At 42.2% G+C, this 24,730-nt stretch overlaps 1 pseudogene; it reads right to left on the reverse strand.

Moving 5' to 3' along the window:
• LOC141239073 (18S ribosomal RNA) overlaps window positions 1-165 on the reverse strand; it is a 1,868-nt pseudogene extending 1,703 nt beyond the window's left edge.
• Window positions 166-24,730: the final 24,565 nt, after the last annotated feature.

Raw genomic sequence — 24,730 nt, forward strand, 5'->3', positions numbered from 1 at the left:
TCTAGAATTATCACAGTTGTCCGAGTCAACGGTTTGGAGCGATCAAAGGAACCATAACTGATTTAATGAGCCATTCGCAGTTTCACTGTACCGTCCGTGTGTACTTACACGTGCATGGCTTAATCTTTGAGACAAGCATATGCTACTGGCAGGATCAACCAGGTAGCCCCCCAACACGACTGGACCGCGTCGAGGTTCGGGAGAGGAGAGGCCTGCGGGAAGAGAGGGGGGGCGGCGGAAGAGCCCCGCGGCGGCAGGGCGCCCGGACGGAACGGGTATAGGCAGGGCGTGCGGCGTCCGGAGAGGATGCGGGATGGCATGGGGCTTCCCTGGGGGGGGCGGGGAACGGAGCCCTCGCAGCACCGGGGACATGTGCGGGAGGAGCGGCTCGCTGTGCGGTGCGTGGTCCCGAAGCGGCAGGCGTCTGGAAAACACCCCTTGCACGGGGAGGGCGAGGTGACTGGCCTCCGGAGGACGCCACGGCCGCCCCCGTCTCACCAACCGCACCCAAGGCAACACACAGGGTCGCTCGGGGAGATGGCGTGCGGGGGTGGGCCTATGTGGCGCCACCGTCTGGCTTAGACCTGCCTCCGCCGCGGGGGGTCCTCGACCCACCGGCGGACAGGCACGAGGATTGGGAGAGGGGGGCTGGCCGTCAGGGTCCGCCGCGGCTCCGGCACTAACCCGACGACGCGGAGGTCGCGTGGGTGGTCGTCGGCCAGGCCGTGTCGGCGTCGCCTTCCAGAGTAGTCCCTCTTCCCGCTCGCGCCCGTAACCTCAAAGGGATGCCCGAGCGGCTTTTCCTCCCAGGGCTGCTCCCCGCCCGGGGGCGGGAGCGCATGGGGAACCCCAGGTCGGCCTTTCACCGTACTCCCTACCTCTTGGCCCTCGTTCCTTCTCCCGTTCTCCATCTAACCCCTTGGCTCTGGGGTTTCCGCGCTCGCTCTCTCTCTCCTTCTCCCTGCCGAGCCGCCAGGGAGGATGAGGGTCGAAGGGGAAAGGTGACGGTCGGGCTGGGGCACACCACACGGTGAGAACCCCCTTCGCCTGCCTCCACACATCTGTCGTCCTCCCCACTGACGTAGGGGCCCGGGAAAAGACTGGAAATCGCGAAGCTCGGCAGTGGCGCGGAGACGCCACCCACCGCCGCCGCTGTCGCCACCGCCGCGGAGGCCGCCCTGTCGGACGCGAGGGGCGGCGCGGGCCTCCGCTGGCCGGTTACGCATCTGGAAGAAAAGGGCCGCCCTCGGAGAAGATCGGTGTGCTTCCCCGCACAGGAAGCGATTCGGACGACGGCCCCCACGCCTGGGTGGGTGGGCGCCACGCCGTTCGCCCGTGCGGGTCGTCGGACCGCTGCCTTCGCTCGGGTCGGGCCAATCTCCCCACGGCTCGGCCACCTCCGCGGACGGGAGGCGAGGCCGGCGTGCGCGCCCAAAGATAGGTGTCGAAAGCCCGGGGGTAGAGGAGGAAGGGGACCGCTCACCTTAAGCCAGCGCGAGCTCCAAAGCCCGGGCCGAGCGAGCGGCGCCACCTCCCCACCCGGGAGCGCTGCGCCAGATCGATCGGAGGAAGAGCAGGGGTGCGTGGAGGGACTTGCCCAAGTACGGAGGCTGCTAACCCCTGTCGTCGGGAAATACGTGCCCAAGAGTCCTGGAAGCGAGACTCGGGTACAGGCGCCCTTGCAGAGGGGGTACTGGATGTGGAACTGGGGTCAAAGCCACAAAAGCATCCGCCCTCATGGAGCCTCTCCCGGGCCTAAAAATCCAGATTTTAGCCTTGACGGCGCCCCCATGTGGAGAACCAGGGCCCGTGGGGGGGGTCTGGCCAGGCTCACTTCAACCCAGGAACACCTCTCTGACTTGGGATAGGCGACCGGCAAAAGTCCCCCCACGCAGCTGCGGAAGCCTGGGTTCAGCCAAGGTGCAGACCTCCAGCCGAACAGGGACTCATAGCCAAAACGCGTACCCGGGCCTACGGAGGTGAAAACCTGCTTAAATGAGTCAAAATGTGTCGGGGCTGAGAGGTACCTCTCTCTCATATATTCTGCCGGTGGTGTGCAAAACTGGGTCTTTGTATGGAGTGTCACCCTATACCCACTTTAGGGACGCATTCCAAAAAGTACCCGATCGCCTGGAACTGTCAGGCGGATTCGGCTCCCTGGAATTTCCTCATTCTGGTTCTTTTTCACTTTTTGTCTCTTTTGCGACATCTAGTGGGCAGGCTGCATTACTGCAACCAGGGACACCTCAAAACGCTTGGAACTGGGGAGCGGGCTCAATTTACTAACGTTTTGCGGGTCCTGGAAGTCAAAATTGTGACTTCTGAAAACGACTAAGTATGAAGGACTCATCGGGCGAATCGCTCTGGAACTGAAATCGGATGCGCTCACTCACATTTTCCCCTCTCTGGAAGTCTGACACAAGTTGAAAAATTTTCTAAGTCCACAAAAAAATTTTTTTCAACTTTTTTTCAATTTTCCCCCTGTGGGATATATATTTTACCCACACATTTGGAGCTCTCCTGGGATGCCCTCTAACATATTATAACCTCATTTTGTGGAAGTTTTCACAAAATTGTGAAATTTTCAAAAAGTCAGAAATTTTGACAAAAACGACTAAGTATGAAGGACTCATCGGATGAATCGCTCTGCAACTGAAATCGGATGCGCGCACTGACATGCTCCCCTCTCTGGAAGTCTGACAAATGTGTGAAAATTTTCTAAGTCCACAAAAAATTTTTTTTACAACTTTTTTTCAATTTTCCCCCTGTGGGATATATATTTTACCCACACATTTGGAGCTCTCTGGAAGTCTGACACATGTGTGAAAATTTTCTAAGTCAACAAAAAAAAATTTTTTCAACTTTTTTTCAATTTTCCCCACGTGGGATATATATTTTACCCACACATTTGGAGCCCTCCTGGGATGCCCTCTAACATAGTATAACCTCATTTTGTGGAAGTTTTCACAAAAAAGTGAAATTTGCAAAAAGTCAGAAATTTTGCCAAAAACGACTAAGTATGAAGGACTCATTGCGCGAATCGCTCTGGAACTGAAATCGGATGCGCTTACTCACATGCTCCCCTCTCTGGAAGTCTGACACATGTGTGAAAATTTTCTAAGTCCACAAAAAAAATTTTTTTCAACTTTTTTTCAATTTTCCCCCTGTGGGATATATATTTTACCCACACATTTGGAGCTCTCCTGGGATGCCTTCTAACATAGTATAACCTCATTTTGTGGAAGTTTTTCACAAAAAAGTGAAATTTTCAAAAAGTCAAAAATTTTGACAAAAACGACTAAGTATGAAGGACTCATCGGATGAATCGCTCTGGAACTGAAATCGGATGCGCACTGACATGCTCCCCTCTCTGGAAGTCTGACAAATGTGTGAAAATTTTCTAAGTCCACAAAAAATTTTTTTTACAACTTTTTTTCAATTTTCCCCCTGTGGGATATATATTTTACCCACACATTTGGAGCTCTCCTGGGATGCCCTCTAACATAGTATAACCTCATTTTGTGGAAGTTTTCACAAAAAAGAGAAATTTTCAAAAAAGTCCAAAATTTTGCAAAAACTACTAAGTATGAAGGACTCATCGGATGAATCGCTCTGGAACTGAAATCGGATGCGCTTACTTACATGCTCGCCTCTCTGGAAGTCTGACACATGTGTGAAAATTTTCTAAGTCAACAAAAAAAAATTTTTTCAACTTTTTTTCAATTTTCCCCACGTGGGATATATATTTTACCCACACATTTGGAGCCCTCCTGGGATGCCCTCTAACATAGTATAACCTCATTTTGTGGAAGTTTTCACAAAAAAGTGAAATTTGCAAAAAGTCAGAAATTTTGCCAAAAACGACTAAGTATGAAGGACTCATTGCGCGAATCGCTCTGGAACTGAAATCGGATGCGCTTACTCACATGCTCCCCTCTCTGGAAGTCTGACACATGTGTGAAAATTTTCTAAGTCCACAAAAAAAATTTTTTTCAACTTTTTTTCAATTTTCCCCCTGTGGGATATATATTTTACCCACACATTTGGAGCTCTCCTGGGATGCCTTCTAACATAGTATAACCTCATTTTGTGGAAGTTTTCACAAAAAAGTGAAATTTTCAAAAAGTCAAAAATTTTGACAAAAACGACTAAGTATGAAGGACTCATCGGATGAATCGCTCTGGAACTGAAATCGGATGCGCGCACTGACATGCTCCCCTCTCTGGAAGTCTGACACATGTGTGAAAATTTTCTAAGTCCACAAAAAAAATTTTTTACAACTTTTTTTTCAATTTTCCCCCTGTGGGATACATATTTTACCCACACATTTGGAGCTCTCCTGGGATGCCTTCTAACATAGTATAACCTCATTTTGTGGAAGTTTTCACAAAAAGGTGAAATTTTCAAAAAGTCAGAAATTTTGCCAAAAACGACTAAGTATGAAGGACTCATCGGATGAATCGCTCTGGAACTGAAATCAGATGCGCGCACTGACATGCTCCCCTCTCTGGAAATCTGACACGTGTGCAAATTTTCTAAGTCCTCAAAAAAAAATTTTTTTTCGACTTTTTTTCAATTTTCCCCCTGTGGGATATATATTTTACCCACACATTTGGAGCCCTCCTGGGATGGCCTCTAACATAGTATAACCTCATTTAGCGGAGATTTTCACAGAAAAGTGAAATTTTCAAAAAAGTCAAAAATTTTGCAAAAACGACTAAGTATGAAGGACTCATCGGATGAATCGCTCTGGAACTGAAATCGGATGCGCTTACTCACATGCTCCCCTCTCTGGAAGTCTGACACATGTGTGAAAATTTTCTAAGTCCACAAAAAAAATTTTTTTCAACTTTTTTTCAATTTTCCCCCTGTGGGATATATATTTTACCCACACATTTGGAGCTCTCCTGGGATGCCTTCTAACATAGTATAACCTCATTTTGTGGAAGTTTTCACAAAAAAGTGAAATTTTCAAAAAGTCAAAAATTTTGACAAAAACGACTAAGTATGAAGGACTCATCGGATGAATCGCTCTGGAACTGAAATCGGATGCGCGCACTGACATGCTCCCCTCTCTGGAAGTCTGACACATGTGTGAAAATTTTCTAAGTCCACAAAAAAAATTTTTTACAACTTTTTTTTCAATTTTCCCCCTGTGGGATACATATTTTACCCACACATTTGGAGCTCTCCTGGGATGCCTTCTAACATAGTATAACCTCATTTTGTGGAAGTTTTCACAAAAAGGTGAAATTTTCAAAAAGTCAGAAATTTTGCCAAAAACGACTAAGTATGAAGGACTCATCGGATGAATCGCTCTGGAACTGAAATCAGATGCGCGCACTGACATGCTCCCCTCTCTGGAAATCTGACACGTGTGCAAATTTTCTAAGTCCTCAAAAAAAAATTTTTTTTCGACTTTTTTTCAATTTTCCCCCTGTGGGATATATATTTTACCCACACATTTGGAGCCCTCCTGGGATGGCCTCTAACATAGTATAACCTCATTTAGCGGAGATTTTCACAGAAAAGTGAAATTTTCAAAAAAGTCAAAAATTTTGCAAAAACGACTAAGTATGAAGGACTCATCGGATGAATCGCTCTGGAACTGAAATCGGATGCGCGCACTGACATGCTCCCCTCTCTGGAAGTCTGACACATGTGTGAAAATTTTCTAAGTCCACAAAAAAAATTTTTTTAAACTTTTTTTCAATTTCCCCCCCCGAGGGATATATATTTTACCCACACATTTGGAGCCCTCCTGGGGTACCTTCACACATATTTCCCCTCTCTATAGAGGAAGACTGGAGGGCCTCAGCCCAAAATTCTGGAACTGTTTCTGTACACCGCAGCACTATTAACCACTTCGCACCAGAGCCTGTTTTTGCCTTCGTGACCAGGCCAATTTTTTCAATTCTGACCACTGCCAGTTTATGAAGTAATTACTCTGGAACGCTTCAATGTATTCCCCTGACTCTGAGATTGTTTTTTTCATGACATATTGTACTTCATGATAGTGGTAAAATTTCTTCGATATAACTTGTGTTTATTTGTGAAAAAATCGGAAATTTGGCGAAAATTTTGAAATTTTCAAACTTTGAATTTTCATGCCCTTAAATCAGAGAGATATGTCACACAAAATAGTTAATAAATAACATTTCCCACATGTCTACTTTACATCAGCACAATTTTGGAACCAAAATTTTTTTTTGTTAGGGAGCTATAAGGGTTAAAAGTTGACCAGCGATTTCTCATTTTTCCAACAAAATTTACAAAAACATTATTTTAGGGACCACATCATATTTGAAGTCACTTTGAGGGGTCTTTATGACAGAAAATACCCAAAAGTAACAACATTCTAAAAACTGCACCCCTCAAGGTGCTCAAAACCACATTCAAGAACTTTATTAACCCTTCAGATGCTTCACAGGAATTTTTGGAATGTGGAAGAAAAAAATTAACATTTAACTTTTTTCACAAAAATGTTACTTTAGACCCAATTTTTTTTATATTCACAGGGGTAACAGGAAAAAAATGGACCCCAAATTTTTTTGTGCAATTTCTCTTGAGCGTGCTGATACCCCATATGTGAGGGAAAATCACTGTTTGGGCGCACTGCAGGGTTCGGAAGGGAAGGAGCGCCATTAGACTTTTTGAATGTAAAATTTGTCTGAATAATTAGCAGACGCCATGTTGCGTTTGGAGAGCTCCTGATGTACCTAAACCCCCACAAGTGACACCATTTTGGAAACTAGACCCCTTAGGGAACTTATCTAGATGTGTGGTGAGCACCTTGAACCCCAAGGTGCTTCACAGAAGTTTATAATATTGAGCTGTAAAAATAAAATTTTCACATTTTTCCCACAAAACTGTTTTTCATCCCTTAATTTTGCATTATCATAAGGGTAATAGGATAAATTGCACCATGAAATTTGTTGTGCAATTTCTCCTGAACACGCTGATACCCCATATGTGGAGGCAAATTACTGTTTGGGCGCATGGTAGGGTTTGAAAGGGAAGGAGCGCCATTTGACTTTTTGAATGTAAAATTTGTTTGAATAATTAGCAGACGCCATGTCGCATTTGGGGAACCCCTAATGTGCCTAAACAGTGGAAACCCCCCACAAGTGCCACCATTTTGGAAACTAGACCCCTTAGGGAACTTATCTAGATGTGAGGTGAGCACCTTGCACCCCCAGCTGCTTCACAGAAGTTTATAATATTGAGCCGTAAAAATAAAATTTTCACATTTTTCCCTCAAAAAATGTTTTTCATTCCCTAATTTTGTATTATCATAAGGGTAACAGGATAAGTTGCACCATGAAATTTGTTGTGCAATTTCTCCTGAACACGCCGATACCCCATATGTGGAGGCAAATTACTGTTTGGGCACATGGCAGGGTTTGAAAGGGAAGGAGCGCCATTTGACTTTTTGAATGTAAAATTTGTTTGAATAATTAGCGGACGCCATGTCACATTTGGGGAGCCCCTAATGTGCCTAAACAGTGGAAACCCCCCACAAGTGCCACCATTTTGGAAACTAGACCCCTTAGGGAACTTATCTAGATGTGTGGTGAGCACCTTGCACCCCCAGCTGCTTCACAGAAGTTTATAATATTGAGCCGTAAAAATAAAATTTTCACATTTTTCCCATAAAAAATGTTTTTCATTCCCTAATTTTGCATTATCATAAGGGTAACAGGATAAATTGCACCATGAAATTTGTTGTACAATTTCTCCTGAGTACGCCGATACCCCATATGTGGGGGAAAACCACTGCTTTGGTGTACTGCAGGGTTCGGAAGAGAAAGGAGCGCTATGTTGGCTGGGATAGGCAGCAGACACCATGTCACATTTGAAGAGTCGCTGACATGTCAAAACAGCAGAAACCCCCACAAGTGACCCCATTTTGTAAACTACACCTCTCAAGGAATTCATCTAGGGAAGTAGTGAGTATTTTTTAATTTTTAAATTTATACCATTGGGCAGTGAAAAAAGCATAATTATATTTTTACCACAAAAAAATGTTTTACCCTCAGATTTTACATTTTCACACAGGGCAATGGGTAAAAATGGTGCCGAAATGTGTCACACAATTTCTTCTAAAAGTGGCAATACCCCATATGTGGCTGTATCGTACCACTTAGCCATACGGTGAGATCTGGGGGGTACGGAGTGCTATTTGACAATTGGAGAACAAATTATTGTAGAATAGGCATTTGGATTTGGGAGCACAAAATTTTCTGAATTTCTTTTGGGGGGCAAGGGTCATTTTGCTTTTCCAGAGCCTTTCTGCTACCAGTAACTTGGAAGTCCCTTATATTTTTAACAGATGACGGACCTGAGTGGGGACTAGCTTTTTTTGAGGACTGAGTTGAAGCTTTTATTGGGAACATTTTACGTAACATTTATCCGGCGCTCTAGGCTGAGCACTTACATCGGGGTTTCCATCTAAATTTCCAAGTGATGTAATTCAGATGAAACCCCTGCAGGATCCATTCACTATAATGAGGCAGCAGAGTTACTCTCTACTCCGTCTGGCCTCTGTTTAGCGGTGTCCTTTTTTTCAGAAGTGCACAAAACTGTGGCTAACCGCACTTTTATGCATGCCTAAAACAAATGACACCGTGGGATCCCAGGCTAGACGGCGTCCACAGTGCCTATATCTGCCTCATTACAGGGAATCTTCCATCATGGGTTCCGGCTGAATCACGTATTTCAGAGATTTACACGGAAACTCTGGTGTAAGTGCTCAGCGCAGAGCACAGGATAAATATGAGCAGAGCCTTACTGGGATCTTTGGGAGACATAATAAACAAATCAGTAGCAGGTGAAGAATTGGTTTAATTTATTTTTTACGCCGTTCCTAGTGTGATATAACTGATTAGATTACTTTATTCTTCGGGTCGGTGCGATTACAGAGATACCAGATTTATATCGGGTTTTTATGACTGACAGCTGTCACACACTAAAATACGCTTTTTTTGCAAAATCTAGTTTTTGCATCACCATATTTTGAGAGCTATAATTTTTCCAGATTTCGGCCGACAGAGTCATGTGACGGCTTGTTTTTTGCGGGACGAGTTGACATTTTTATTGGTACCATTTTTGGGTACGTGACATTTTTTGATCGCTTTCTATTCTGTTTTTTGGGAGGTAAAATTAACAAAAACAAACACTTCAGGAATTGTTTTTTGAGTTTTTTTCTATGCCGTTCTGCGTGTGGTAAAAGTGATCAGGCAGCGTTATTCTTCGGGTCAGTACGTTTACAGCGATACTACACTTACTGTATTTTTTTTAATGTTTTGGCACTTTTACACAATAAAACAATTTTATAGAAAAAAAAAAATTTTTTTGCATTGCTTTATTCTGAGCGCTATAACTTTTTTATTTTTCGTCTGATGGAGCTGTATGGCGGCTTTTTTTTATGACGTTTTCAGTGGTACCATTTTTATTTCTATTCTGCTTTTTGATCGCATTTTTTTCCACTTTTTGTTTGGCGATATGATGAAAAAGCATATTTTTTTGCTCCGTTTTTTTATTTATTTTTATTACGGTATGCACAGAAGGAGTTAATTAGTGTGACAGTTTTATAGCTCGGGTTGTTTCGGACGCGGCGATACCAAATATGTGTACTTTTTTTGGTTTTGTAAAAATATATGGATTTATTGGTTTAATATTTTATTTATTTATTTTTATTTATTTTGTGATTTTTTTTTAATAGTTTTAAAACTTTTTTTTTACTTTTTTTTTACATTTTTACTTAGTCCCTGTATGGGACATTAATTTTTATTTTTCTGATCACTGATCTCATGTAATGTAATAGACATGTATTACATTACATGAGATCTTCACTGACTGTTTCAGTCAGTCTCCTCTCTGGCTCAGCTTGCAGGCTGAGCCAGACAGGACACCATATATGGCAGAGCTGGAGGCGGTCATGTGACCTCCAGCTGCCATAGCAACCCCAGGCCCTGAAAGGAAACGGAGGTCTTCGGAGGTAAGACGACCCCCTCTCCTCCTGCTGTCTCCTATTTGCCGCGATCACTATAGATCGCAGCATATAGAAGACAGCAAAGGGTTAACATCACCGGGACCTGATCTAATCAGGGCCTGATGATGTTCCCTGTCAGAGCTAACGCTCTGCACCGGAATCGCAGTGCTTGCAGGACCCTGGGGGTCCTGAGCGCTGCGCGACCACCCACCGTTTTTAAACGTCGGCGCTGCACAGAGTCCAGGCAGCGCGGACGTTTATCTACAGTGGGCGGTCGGGAACCGGTTAAGTTTTACTTTGGCTGTGTTCACACATGTTGTGTTTTTCAGCTTCAGAAAACTGCATCAAAACACAATCTCTGGCAGGAAATCAGCTGCGTCAAAAACGTTTTGCTGCGTTTTTTGATGCATTTTTTGTGAGTTTTTTCAGCGATTTTTTTCACTGTCCTGTCTCTATTTATGCATGTACATAAAGTTCTGTTAAAAAAGAACCCCATTCTATTTCACCATCAAAAACGCTGCTGCAAATTTTGGTGCATTTTTTTAGCGTTTTATTCATCACTGTATAATGACGTGATTTTCCTCCAAAATATCAGTAATTAATGGGGGCACTCTCCTACACCTCTACTGAGGTCCGATATTAAGGCTATGTGCACACTATGCAGAAATGCTCAGGATTTTTTCCTGAGCGTTTCTGCATCTTTCTGGCAGGAAAAAAAGCATGCGGATTGTACATGTGGTTTCCTGCCAGGGACATGCGGAAATGAAGCGGTCTTCACTTTCATTTCCGCATGCGGGTTGACAAGTGCTTCCCAAGCGATTTTAGCATCACTTGGAAAGTGCTTGTCAACTTCACACTATATAAATCCATGCAACCGGCATGGATTTATATAGTGTGTGAATGTCAAAAAATAAAAAACAAATATATACTTTACACTCTGATGGCCCCCGGTGTCCTGCTTCATCGGTTCCGGATGCCGGCAGTGAAGACTTTAGGACCTTCCGACGTCAGCGTCACGTGACCCGTCACATGACTCTGACGTCAGCGAAGGTCCTTCATTCAACCGCGAAGTGCGCGGGAAGCCGGCAGGACGCAGCGCGGGCCGTCAGAAGGTGAGAATATATATATTTTTTATTTTATTCTTTTTTTTTTTAATGGTACCTGGGTCTGGATGAGAGTCCTCTCCTCCACACCCGGATACCATCCGCACATTAGACCGCATGAAAAGCGCATCAACATATACAGTGATGCGGATTCCATGCGGTCTAATGCAAGTCAATGGCGGCAAAAGAGCAGCGTTTCCGCAAAATTAATTGACATGCTGCGGATTTTTGACCGCAGCATTTACGCTGCGGAAAAATCCGCATCATGGGCACAGCACATGCGTATTTCAATTGGGGAACATTGCTGCCCTTCTACCATGCGTTTTTCATGCGTTTCCGCGGTGTTTACGCAACTGCAAAAACGCCGCGGAAACGCATGAAAAACGCATCGTGTGAACTCAGCCTCACTATTAACATCAAACTTGACTATTAATAATTAATTTCCACTAATGTTATCTGGGCCTTATACTATATACCAACTGAGACAAAATCGTGTGCTAATAAAAGGTATTTATTACACAAAAGTCTACAGTTAATATACTACTATGTATCACACTAACACAGTACACAAAACGGATTCACAATTCCCAATTACCTAATATATTTTCCACCCACGTTTGCTAATCACTCATGCAATATCGGCCCACCCAACTATACCAACTTTGCCTATATATATCTATCAATATCTAGGAGGGTTAGTACAGGGTATGTAGGGCTAGTAAGTAAAGAAGTTACAGGGAAAGAGAGATACTCAGCCATGTGTTGTTATGTCCATCTTCAAGAGTCTAAGGGGCCTTAGCACATGTGCATTCTGGAGTTTTAAGTCCAGCCAGTGTCCAGCTTCATGTCACAGGAAATGATGTATTATTCCCTGCCCACTGGCTAAGATCTTTGTTCATGTCCAACCATACTCGCAAAACCTGTTTTAGCACATGGCTGGACATTCTATTGAAACCTCCCCCAGCAGCAAACAGACTGAAACACATGGGGAGATGTGGGGCCAATATATACATGTATACTTATCTGCAAGCATGGCTAGCATGCAGATACGTATATACATGTACAACCTGGAACACTTCCCTTTACAACCACCCATTATTTCCCATGGGTGAAAAAACACTGACAAAAATGCTGGAAGTGACATGCTCTATTTTCCAAAAACCCAACCAAGGCACAAAATACGCAACAACAAAAAAGCATGATGTGTGAACAGACAATTCTGGTTTCTCATAGACTTTGCTGGTAGGTACTGCAAAACACAGCTGAAAATTTGCATAAAAATCTGCAGCAAAAAATGCTAAAAAAAACACAACATGTGTGAACATAGCTTTTAAGTGAAGTTTAACTTGAACTTATTATATGTTGTCAAAATTACTCACAAAACGTCGCTTTCAAAAGCCACAAAAGACGACGGAGGGGTTTCCTCATTTCTTGTGAATTTCTTTCTGTAGAAACATACAAATCAAGGTCTGTGTTAAGAGTCAAAGTGAAAAGAAAAATACTATTTTAAATGATAAAACCATCAAGGTAGAGGGAGTTGTACTTGCAAATGTGGAGTGAAGAAATGTTCATTGTTCTTATGGGTCTTAATTCACCAACAACTACTTGGATATTGCATTTTACCTAACCAGGTGGGTGTCAAAAAGGGCAGATAGACACCTACACCATCACAAGACCCTACAATTACCATGAAAGGCAGCACCCACCACTTCCTCACTGATACCTCAGATGCCTCTCCTAGATAAGAGCAGTCTATGCGGTATGCAATGTATCGTCCTTCAGGGAGCGCTTCTTCCCAGACCATTTCAACGTCTCCAGCATATCCAACTCCTTTTGAGTACCAGCCTACTGCTCCAATCATGCATTCCCCGTCACCTCTTTTGCCATACTTACGGATGCAAAGTCTGCTTCCAATATCACAGGCTGGAGTGACTTGTAAGTTTCGTAATAGTGAGATCACAGATGTCTATGCAAGCACCGTGTAACGCATGTTACACAAGTCTTGAATGGTAGCTCAAAAAAAGATGAAGAAGCATCGACTTCAATATCATCATAAGAAGCGTCGACACAAGTTTGCAAAAAGGTATGAAAAGTGAACTGTAGAAGATAGGAAACGGGTGGTTTGGAGCTATGGGACAAAAGTCAATAGACTAGGCTATGATGGGTGAAAATGGGTCTGGAAGAAACAAAGGAAAATGGGGCTAAAGGATGGAGAAATTGAAGGAACTGTCAAGTTCGGTGAAGGAAGCCTGATGATATGGGGTTGTTTCACAGCTAAAGGCGTTGGATACTTTACCAGAATCGATGGTGGTCTCAATGCTGAGCTATATGTGAGTATCCTACAAGACTAATTACTTTGTACACTCGAGTACCATCGGTATGAAAAGGACAACATAGTGTTCCAGTAGGACAACGAACCAAAGCATATGTTGAGATTGGCAAATAAATGGTTCAATGACAATGAAGTCGAAGTGCTGGATTGGCCCCCACAGACCTCAGACCTTAATCCAATTTAACACTTGTGGGTAGAATGGAATAAAAAACTATATACATATCCAAGCGAGTCGAAGAGCATGCACCAACTGGGAACATGTAAAAGAGACCCGGAATTAGATGTCGGTCAAGACATGTTTGAATCTGATCGAGAGCATGCCCAGAAGGATTCAGGCAGTGTTGAAAGCCAAAGGTGGATTTACAAAATACTAATAAAATAATAAAAAATTGTATTTAGATTTTTAGGAGCAAAACAGTAACAGTGCAGTGACATGACAAGAATCTGCATAATTAATCATATGCCAAATAGTTGCAACTCAAGTTTATATATGAGATAGACAAGATGATTGTCTATAAAATGAGGGTAGTCTCACAATAAAATAAGTAGTGGATGGTGAGATATGGAGCCTGAAAGTCAAAAGTTCAAAAGATTGATACTCTTTTGCTCTTCACTGTATTCATGTGCAGTTGGTGGTTCTGGCGATGTATTCAATTAATAATGATGGTCCCAGTGCTATATTCAATTACCGATTATGGTTTTAATAATGAATTAGTGTATTAATGGTTGTTTTGGTGCTGTATCTAAGTACTGATGAGGATGCTGGTGCCATTCATGTACTGATGGAATGTTCTGGTGATGTATTCATTTAATGATCATGGATCTGGTGCGGTCTTCCCTCATTAAAAAAAAATTAAACAATTAAAAAAAATTTGGTATGTCCACATCCTTAAAAGTCTGATCTATCAAAATATAAAAAGAACTAACATATGCAGTAAAGAGAAAAAAAAATAGAAGAACTACTTTTTTTTGTCACCACACCTCTTACAGCAAAAAGCCATCCAAATGTATGCACCCTGAATTGATAGCAAAAAATATTTCAACTTACTATGCAAAAAACAGCCCTCACATAGCTTCATAGATATATTTTTATTGTTCTAACAGGTCCTTAAAAGAGCATCACAAGCTAAATGTTGTTTTTTTTAACAAAAATAAGAATCTCTGAAAGTTTGGGATTACTGTAATCACAAAGACCTGGAGAATCATGTTCACACGTCACTTTTACCACATAATGAATATCTTAAAAGCAAAACCTAAAAAACAATGATGGGATTGTGTTTATTCACTGCAGGTATACCATGAACTGCTGGGAGGGGTGCCACTTGAATTTTCGCCTTGGGCACCAAAAAAAAAAGCTAGAATCAGGCCTGTCCCCACAGACGTTAGGAAGCTAACCGATTCAAGCCAAAATCACCGGGTTTAGCCAACTTCTATCTCATGAGTCTGAGGGCATTTAGAATTAAATAACTTTTTGATCGCTGGGCATCAAAACAGCTCAGACCCCAAGTGATAAAGTCACAATATGATGCTGTTTTTCAGTTACAGTATGGTGGTTCTAAAATCATGTTATAAAAGTATAATTTAGTAACTATATGGCAGTATTAGTTACGGTATTAACCACACATGGTATAGAGAGATTCAGTAATGCTATGGTGGTATGTGGTGGTACTGTTCAATCACTATAGCTGAGGATTTCTGTCCTTTAACCCTTTCACGACCTTGGGATTTTCCGTTTTTCGCTCCCCTTTTTCCCAGAGGCATAACTTTTTTATTTTTTAATATGTCCCTGTGATGGTTTATTTTTTCTGGGACGAATTGTAATTTTGAACGACATCATTGGTTTTACAATGTCGTGTACTGGAGAAAAAGGAAAAAATTCAAAAGTGCGTCAAAATTGCAAAAAAAAGTATAATTCTACACTTGTCTCTTGGTTGTTTTTTTTTTTTACCATGTTCACTAAATGCTAAAACTGACCTGCAATTATGATTCTCCAGGTCATTATGAGTTTGCAGATACCAAACATGAATAGGTTATTTTTTTTAAAGTGGTGAAATAAATTCTAAAGTTTGTAAAAAAAATTATAATGGCGCCATATTCCGAGACCCGTAGCGTCTCCCTTTTTCAGGATCTGGGGCTGGGTGAGGGCTTATTTTTCGCACGCTGAGCTGAAGGTTTTATTGATAATATTTTTAGGTAGATATAATGTTTTAATCGCTTGTGATTGCGTTTTATTGCGATGTTGCAGCGACCAAAAAAACTTAATTCTGGTGTTTTGATTTTTTTTCTCGTTACACAGTTTACCATTTGGATTAATTCTTTTTATATCTTGATAGATCGGGCGATTCAGAATGCAGCAATATATGTATATTTTAGTTTTATTATTCATTTATTTTGAATGGGGCAAAAGGGGGGTGATTTGAACGTTTATATTTTTAAAAAAAACAACATTTTTTTTTTTTACTTTTTTCTGGCCTTAATAGTTTCCTTAGAAGACTTGAAGGTGCTTTCATCCGATCACTTGTGCTACACATGGTTAAAATGATCATCTGCTATGAGCGATGGCCAACGGGTAACGCTCATGGCAAATCGTCACATGATCATGCTAAAAAACAGATTGCAGTAAAAAAGAAAACAATTTAAGACATTCCCGTCCTTATTTGAATGAACTAATTTTGCATTGTATCTTTTCATTTTTTATCACCCCTAACAAATCCAAAAACAGGTATAACTACCAGACATGTGAACATAGCCTTACAATACAATGTAACGAATGATAGTCGTATTTAGTGCTTACGTTGGCTGCACCTCCTCCTCACTGTCGTCCTCAATAATCGGACGCTTTCTGCCTCTTATTCTGGACGTCCTTCCTAAAATATATAACAAAACTGATTATGATTCTCATTCACCTCCAGATTTACACATCATCAGAGAAGCAGTCTCCACCTCTCACCATGGAAGAAGCAGAACCTATTACACACTGTAGGGATAAAATTATTGGGACACACACACATTACTCCTGGAGGAAATTTTATGACATTCCTTTTTAAATCCAGGGTCATTAACATGGAGTTGATCTCCCTTTGCAGCTAATAAAGCTTCCACTCTAAAAAAAAAAATTGGGGGATATTTCTGTGCAATTTGTTGTCCATTCTTCCAGAAGAGCAGTTATCAGGTCAGACACTGATGTTGGACAAGGGGACCTGGCTTGTAATCTCTGGTTAATCCAAAAGGTATCTATCTGATGGAGTTGAGGTTAGGTCTCTTGAAGGGTCAGTCATGTTCTTCCACACCAAACTCACCCAGCCATGTCTTATTTGAACTTTCATGAACTGACTTGTGACAACATATGACAGCAAGATGCTGAATTCAGGGAGCTCTTTAGAACGAGCCATTTTATCACAACTGTTCGCACAGGCAGACTACATGCTTAGATGCTGGATTTTATACCCATGGCAATGAACCAAAAGAGAAAACCTTAATTCAATGATTAAGAGGTGACTTTTCATACTTGTTCACACAGTGTGTAAAGCTTCCTTCACATGTACATGTTTTCAGCACGTGTGGCATTCGCTTTCACATGCATTGAAGACACGTATGCACACATACCTATCATAATCTATGGTGATCTTTGCATGAGACCCGTCCGCATGGATTACAAGGGCCAAAACACATTTCTGGCTCCGTGTGAAACATCCTTGTGACAACCGTGTGCTGTACATGTTTAACATTGCAAAGTATAGGAGAAGCTTTGGAATTGATATTTAAGTCATGGTGGAAAAAAAATGAATTGCACACGGATGGAACACTGATGGCACACGGATGACACACTGATCCAAAATACTTATGACACCGGTACCATTTTTCCAGTACCGGTATTATATGGACATGTGAAGGGTGGTTTAGTCAAAGGAATCTGTTAAACATGTCGTCGGTCGGGTAACAAACCCTGAGCTGGAGGTTTTCAGGAGGCAGACACAGAGCTTTTCCCCAGGATATTGTAACTTACTTTTTCCTCTCCTTGTAACAAGAACCATAACCTTTCTAATATTTCGACATAGCCGCAAGAGGGCTTGTTTTTTGCAGAACACAACTTATTCTATGAAATAAGTGGAAACGGTGAGGAAAAAAACTGTAATTCCACATTTTCTTTTTCAAGGTTTTGTACTAGCGCCGCTTACTTTGTGGTAATCAGGTGGTGATCTGTTACCTTTGCTCTATGGGTCAGTATGGTTACGGGATCCCAAATCTATATATTTCTATTCATGATTTACTAATTAAAAATAAAATAAAAACATTTACAAAAACAATTTGGCTTTTGTCACCATATTCTGAGAGCCATATATATATTTTTTTAAAGTGGTCATCCGGCAGTCAAGGTAACCCTTCGTCAATGTGCATTCATACTGCACGGTGGCCCCATGTTCATTAGAACTGATGGCCATTATGTTAAAGTCTGTTACATGTCACCATCACACTTGACAGCGGTATTAACCCCATAACGCCCAATGACGGACACTGCACGGCATGAGCAGGTGTAAGTTAATGCTCCTTGCCGTGCAGTGTCCGTTATGGCTTTAAACTGTCACAGCGTGTAAACACGCAGTGACAGATAAGTGCGGACAGCTATCTGTGACAGCTGAGCAGCACAAGATGGGGTGCAGGGAGCCATATGGTCGGTCCGCACACCTAGATCGCTGCGATCGGTCAGTCAATCTGACTGACCGATCTCAGCATGATCGTGCAGAAGATGCTGAAATATCAGCGTCTCCAGCCCGATCAGTGCCGGAGTTCAGCACCACCAGTGGCTGAGCTCCGGCACTAAACAGCTAGTAGCCGTGTCAGCACCATCCCTGGCTGTTAAATCCGCTGACAGATCGGTGGCCCTGCGATGTCGTGGGGCCCAATCATTGCCATGGTGACCAGGGGTCGTCATGACGACCCCCGGGTCACCAAGCTACGGAAAGCTGCTGAAACCATGCTCACAGCATGGGCTCAGGAGCTTTCACTAAAGGTATAATGAATGCACTGCAATCTAGTACATTGCAATACATTATATCTGTGATCAAAGAGAAACAAGTGAAGGTCCCATAAAGGGACTAAGTAAAAAGTAAAAAATAAATGGCAAAAAATGTGTAAAAATATGTAAAAAAAATTAAATAAATAATAATAATTTTAAAAAAATATTCACTAATAAATACACATTTTTATGTAAAAAATAAATAAAATAAAAAAAAGTACACATATTTGGTATTGCCGAGTCTGGAACAACCCGACCTATAAAAGTGTCACACTAGTTAACCCCTTCAGTGAACGCCGCACAAAAAAAACTTAAAAAAACGAGGCTAACGATGCTTTATCATCATGCCACTGGGAAAAAAAGGGGAATGAAACACGATAAAAAAAACAAATATATATAAAATTAGTACCGCTGAAAACGTCATCTTGTCCCACAAGAAACAAGCCGCCATACAGCCCCATCAGTGGAAAGATAAAAAAATTATAGCTCTCAGAATAAAGCGATGCAAAATATATATATATTTTTTGTATAAAAACGCTATTAATGTGGTACCGCTGTAAACGTACAGAGCTGAAGAATAACTCTGCCTTATCAATTTTACCACACGCGGAACGGCATAAAAAAAAAAAAAAAAAAACACAATTCCTGAATTGCCAGTTTTTGTTTATTTTCCCTCCCCAAATTTAGAATAGAAAGCAATCAAAAAATGACATGTGACCAAAAATGGTACCAATAAAAACGTCAAATCGTCCCGCAAAAAACAAGCCCTTACATGACTGTCCCAGAGGACGATTCCCTAAAACAAGGCAGATGGCAACACTGGACGCTGTCTGGCCTGTGAGTCGGTATTGTCCGTCTTTTTAGGTGTGCATAAATGCGCGATCGGCCGCAGTTTTGGACACCTCTGAAAAGTAGGACGACGCTGAACAGAGGTAAGATGGAGCCCAGAAGAGTAACTCTGCTGCCTCATTATAATGAATGGATCCACTGGGGGGTGTCACCTGAATCACGTCACCCAGAGATTTCAATGGAAACTTCAAAATAAGTGCTCAGCATAGAGCACCGGATAAATATGATCCAAAATGTTATGTAAAATGTTCCCAATAAAAGCTTCAAATCTATCCATAAAACAAACAAAATACTCAGATTCATAGAATCATACAATTGTAGAGTTGGAAGGGACCTCCTGGCTCATCTGGTCCAACCCCCAGCTCAAAGCAGGATTCACTAAATCATCTCAGACAGATGTCTGTCCAGCCTCTGCTTGAAGACGTCCATTGAAGGAGAACTCACCACCTCTCGTGGCAGCCTGTTCCACTCGTTGATCATCCTAACTGTCAAAAAGTTTTTTCTAATATCTAATCTGTGTCTCCTCCCATTCAGTTTCATCCCATTGCTTCTTGTGCAAATGAGAATAAAGATGATCCTTCTACAATGTGACAGCCCTTTACATATTTGTAGACAGCTATTAAGTCTCCTCTCAGTCTTCTTTTTTGCAAGCTAAACATTCCCAAATCCTGCAACCGTTCCTCATAGGACATGGTTGCAGACCGGTCACCATTCTGGTCGCTCTTCTCTGAACTTGCTCCAGTTTGTCGATGTCTTTTTTAAAATGTGGTGCCCAAAACTGGACACAGTTTACCAGATGAGGTCTGAACAAGGAGGAGTAAAGTCCGATAATGACTTCACATGATCTAGATTGTATGCTTCTGTTAAAACATCCCAGAATTGTATTTGTCTTTTTTAGCTGCTGCATCACACTGTTTACTCATGTTCAGTCTATGATCTATTAGTATAACTAAGTATTTTTCACATGTACTGTTGCTTAGCTCTATTCCTCCCATTTTGTACATGCTTTTTTCATTTTTATTGCCCAGATGTAGTACTTTGAATTTTTCCCTGTTAAAAAACATTCTGTTACTTGCTGCCCACTGCTCCAGTTTATTTAGGTCTTTTTGAATCCTGTCTCTCTCTTCTCTAGTGTTAGCTATACTTCCTAGATTTGTGTCATCAGAAAATTTAATCAGTTTACCCTCAATTCCTTCATCTAAATCATTGATAAAGATGTTGAACAATACAGGTCCCAGGACAGAGCCCCGTGGTACCCCACTTCAGACATTCATCCAGCTGGATGTGAAGCCATTTACGACCACCCGTTGAGTCCGATCACTAAGCCAGTTATGAATCCACCTAACAGTTGCCTTGTCCTTTCAATACTTGGTCATTTTTTCAATAAGGATGGTGTGAGATACTTTGTCAAATACTTTGCTGAAGTCAAGATATACTATATCTACGGCATTTCTGTTAGGCGTCAGGTGTTTGCTAGATTTGAAATAGGTTCAGAACCATCAGTGGATTCTGTAGTCTCCCATTCCAGTCCAGCCAGGGATGATGCTGCTCAACATCATCATCAGTCCCAACGCCTAGCTGGTGCACGAGATGTACAGGTTGTCTCTTGGGTCTTTGTTCCTAGCAACATGAAGGATAGGTTGCGGAGGGAAACAGGGCTGCTAAAGCTTAAGTCCAGGATTCTCTGCACTGAGCATGCCTGTGACATGGTGGACCGTGATTGGTGGTTTGGGAGTCAGCTGATCCGGTGACCTGGCGCCGCCTGATTGGTTGTGGGTGACGTCACCAATAGTGCGACGGTGGGCAGGGCTTAATCTTTAAATAGCCCGCCCACAAACATGGCGGCGCGCTCTGATCATTGAGCTGTGATGGTGTTGTGTGGACGCTTGGTCTTTTGGGCTCCAGGTGTGCTTTAGTTTCTGGCAGGCAGGTTTAGTGGAAATAGGCAGGCTTAGATGAAATAGGCAGGTAGCTTCATCTGACAGTCTGGCTCCGACAAAGGGGTCGCCATACACCCCGAGCAGTCTGCAGACACCCTATTCCCAGCACCGCCTGTAAGCCACGTGGAGAGATACTCCTCAGTGCGGTAGCACGCCGGCTGGGAGCACATATTCGCCGACGTGAGTCACACACGCATCCTAGCGTCTGCTGTGTAGTCCCTGTGCAGTTAACAGGGCTACAGATATATTATTTATCACACATCTCTCGTGCTGTTAACGGAGATAGTGCGAATCCCTATTCCCGTTCCGGTGTGCAGTAACACGGAAGGGATTGTTATTTAAGTTGGTTGTTTTACCTTCTCACCCGGAAGGTGTTTGGCCGCAGTCCACCAGGCTGCATCGCGGACCCTGTGTAAGGTTGCTTTCCATTATTGAATAAAAGTTGTTTGCAACCGTCCCCTTAACAATTTCCCTGATCCACCCAGTCAGTGATTCTGTCATAGAAGGAAATTAAGTTAGTCTGACTTGATTTGTTAGTTACAAACCCATGCTGACTCTGGTTAATCACTTCATTCTTATCCAGGTACTTACATACATGTTGTTTAATAATTTGTTCAAAGATCTTTCCTGGTATAGCAGTCAGACTCACCGGCCTATAGTTCCCTGGGTCCACTTTCTTCCCCTTTTTGAAGATAGGAACAACATTTGCTCTTCTCCAGTCTTCTGGGATTTCTCCTGTTCTCCAAGAATTTTCAAAGATTATGGAGAGTTGTTCTAAAATTTCTTCTACGATCTCCTTCAGTACTCTGGGGTTTAATTCATCTGGACCTGGAGACTTGAACTCATTTATGTTAGCTAAATATTCCCTCACAATCTTTCTGTTTACAGATAACCTGGATTCTTCAATTCCTTTAATAGGACAGTGAAGATCAGTTGATGTTCCATTTTCTTTCTGAGAGAAAACAGATGCAAAATAGGAATTAAAAAGTTCGGCCTTCTCAACATCCTTTCTTACCATTTCACCATTTTCATCCTGTAAAAATCCTATAACATCATTGACTTTTCTTTTACTTTTGGCATACCCTCAAAATCCTTTTTTATTGCTTTTGACATCTCTTGCAAGCCTTAATTCATTGTCAGCTTTAGCTGACCTGATACGTGCCCTGCAGGATCTGCAGACTGCATTATAATCTTCTTTAGATATGACTCCTTCTTTGCATTTGATAAACATTTCTTTCTTTCTTTTTAGCATGTGTTTAAGTTCTGTGTTCATCCATCCTGGTTTCCTTAAATGCTTCCAATTCTTCCTACTTTTCGGGATTGTTAACGATTGTGCTTTGAGAATCTCATTTTTAAAAATTTCCCATCCTTCCTGGACATTTTTGTCCTTAAGGACATCCAGCCATTGGATCCCTCCTATTCTCTTTCTGAGTCTCTTAAAATCTGCCTATTTAAAATCTAACCTTGAAGTTTGAGTCTTCACATGTCTTCCTCCTCTAGTTATCCAAAATTCTATAATAGCATGATCGCTGCTTCCTAGGGTCCCAGCCACTTTTATCTCCTCAACCATTTCCTCCCTGTTTATAAGGATTAGATCCAAAGTAGCAGATCCCCTTGTTTTCTCCCCTACCTTTTGGAAGATAAAGTTGTCAGCAAGAGAGGATAAGAATTTGCTTGACCTGTTAGTTTTACTTGAGAGAGATTCCCAACAAATGTATGGATAGTTGAAATCTCCCATGACCACTACGTCATATTTTTTGGAGAACTTGGTCATTTGATACATAAAGAGTTCATCCATATCTTCAGCTTGCCCAGGTGGCCTGTAGTAAATGCCTACAATGGTGTCCTTTCCGTTGTTCTCTCCTTGTATTCTTACCCAAACACTTTCCACAGAACTCCCAGTCTCTGCTTCAATCTCTCTGCAGATATACGCTTTTCTAACATACAATGCGACACCTCCTCCTCGTTTATCAAGTCTGCTTCTTGCAAATAAGTTGTATCCTTTTAGCCTTGTATTCCAATCATGTGTATCGTCCCACCAAGTTTCAGTGATTCCAATGACATCATATTTCTTTTCCTGCGTTAGTAGTTCCAATTCTCCTTGTTTGTTGCCCATGCTTTGTGCATTTGTATAAAAACATTTTAGTTTGTGATTGGTTTCTCTTCCTCCCATATTTTTATTACTTAGATTTTTTTGTCTTTGTTCTTCCTTTCCACTTCCAATAGCAGAGATCTCAATAGTATTTGTCAGCTGTATGGCTTTTTCTGGCCTTTTGCTTCCCTTCCCACATTGATCTAGTTTAAAGCTCTCCTGATGAGTGTAGCAAGGCGACTTCCAAATACATGTTTTCCAGTCTTCGTAAGGGGCACCCCATCTCTAGCAAGTAGTCCATCATATAGATAATTCATTCCGTGATCCAGAAATCCAAATCCTTGTTGACAGCACCATCGACGTAGCCAGTTGTTCACCTGTAGAATCTTATTCCACCTCATTGTTCCATGGCCATCCACTGGGAGGATGGATGAGAAGACCACCTGCGCTCCCAATTCTTTCACTTTCTTGCCTAAGTCTTCAAAGTCACTGCAGATGGTTTCCAGGTCCTTTCTTGCAGGGTCATTTGTCCCCACATGTATTAGCAGGAATGGGTAGTGATCTGTAGGTCTGAAAAGTCTTGATATCCTGTCAGACACATCTTTAATTTTTGCTCCTGGAAGACAGCACATTTCTCTTGAGGTTATGTCTGGTCTGCAGATAGCGGCCTCTGTTCCTCTCAACAGGGAATCCCCCATGACCACCACTCTCCGTTTTTCCTTCACAACATTTTCTTTCTCTATCCCGGAGGATTCTGAGGGCTTACAAGGTTATTCATTGTGGGCAAAGTCTTATCTTGCTGTATTTCTTCATGGTTCTCCTGTGTGAGAGCCTGGTACTGGTTCCTGAGCAGTATGGGTGCTGACTGCCTCTCGATACTCCTGCTTCTCTGGGTCACATGCTTCCATTCCTCTGTTTCATCAGGTGCAGTTCGAATTTCTTCTCTTCCTGTATCATGAAGGGATAATTATCCTCTGTCTAAGAACTCTTCACCTTACTTAATGATTTTCAAGGTAGTTAACCTCTCTTCTAGATTTCGCAACTTTTCCTCCAACAGGGACACAAGCTTGCATTTCTGGCATGTGAAGTTTGGCTTTTCCCTGGCAAGTATGTGAACATGTATCAGGATATGCAGCTCACCAAATGGCTCCTGGACTCTTCCATGTTCTTATTGTTAATGTGTTATGAAAACAGTGAAATACGCTCCAAAATTCGGTTTACCGATGTCCTCCTTTCAGCTCCAACGGCCAAAATCCAGTGTTCTTTGAGCTCACGGAGACTCTTCACTTATCCCAAAATGCAGTGGGAATATGCAAATTATCTCCTCAGGACTCCTCCCCTGGTTTCATCTGTCAATGTAAATATAGGGTGCTTCCACGTTACTGGTAGCACAAGGGCACTGG

This window comes from Phyllobates terribilis, unplaced genomic scaffold (assembly GCF_046119375.1).
Source record: "Phyllobates terribilis strain yellow unplaced genomic scaffold, ASM4611937v1 Scaffold_766__1_contigs__length_700159, whole genome shotgun sequence".
NCBI classification, from domain to species: Eukaryota; Metazoa; Chordata; class Amphibia; order Anura; family Dendrobatidae; genus Phyllobates; species Phyllobates terribilis.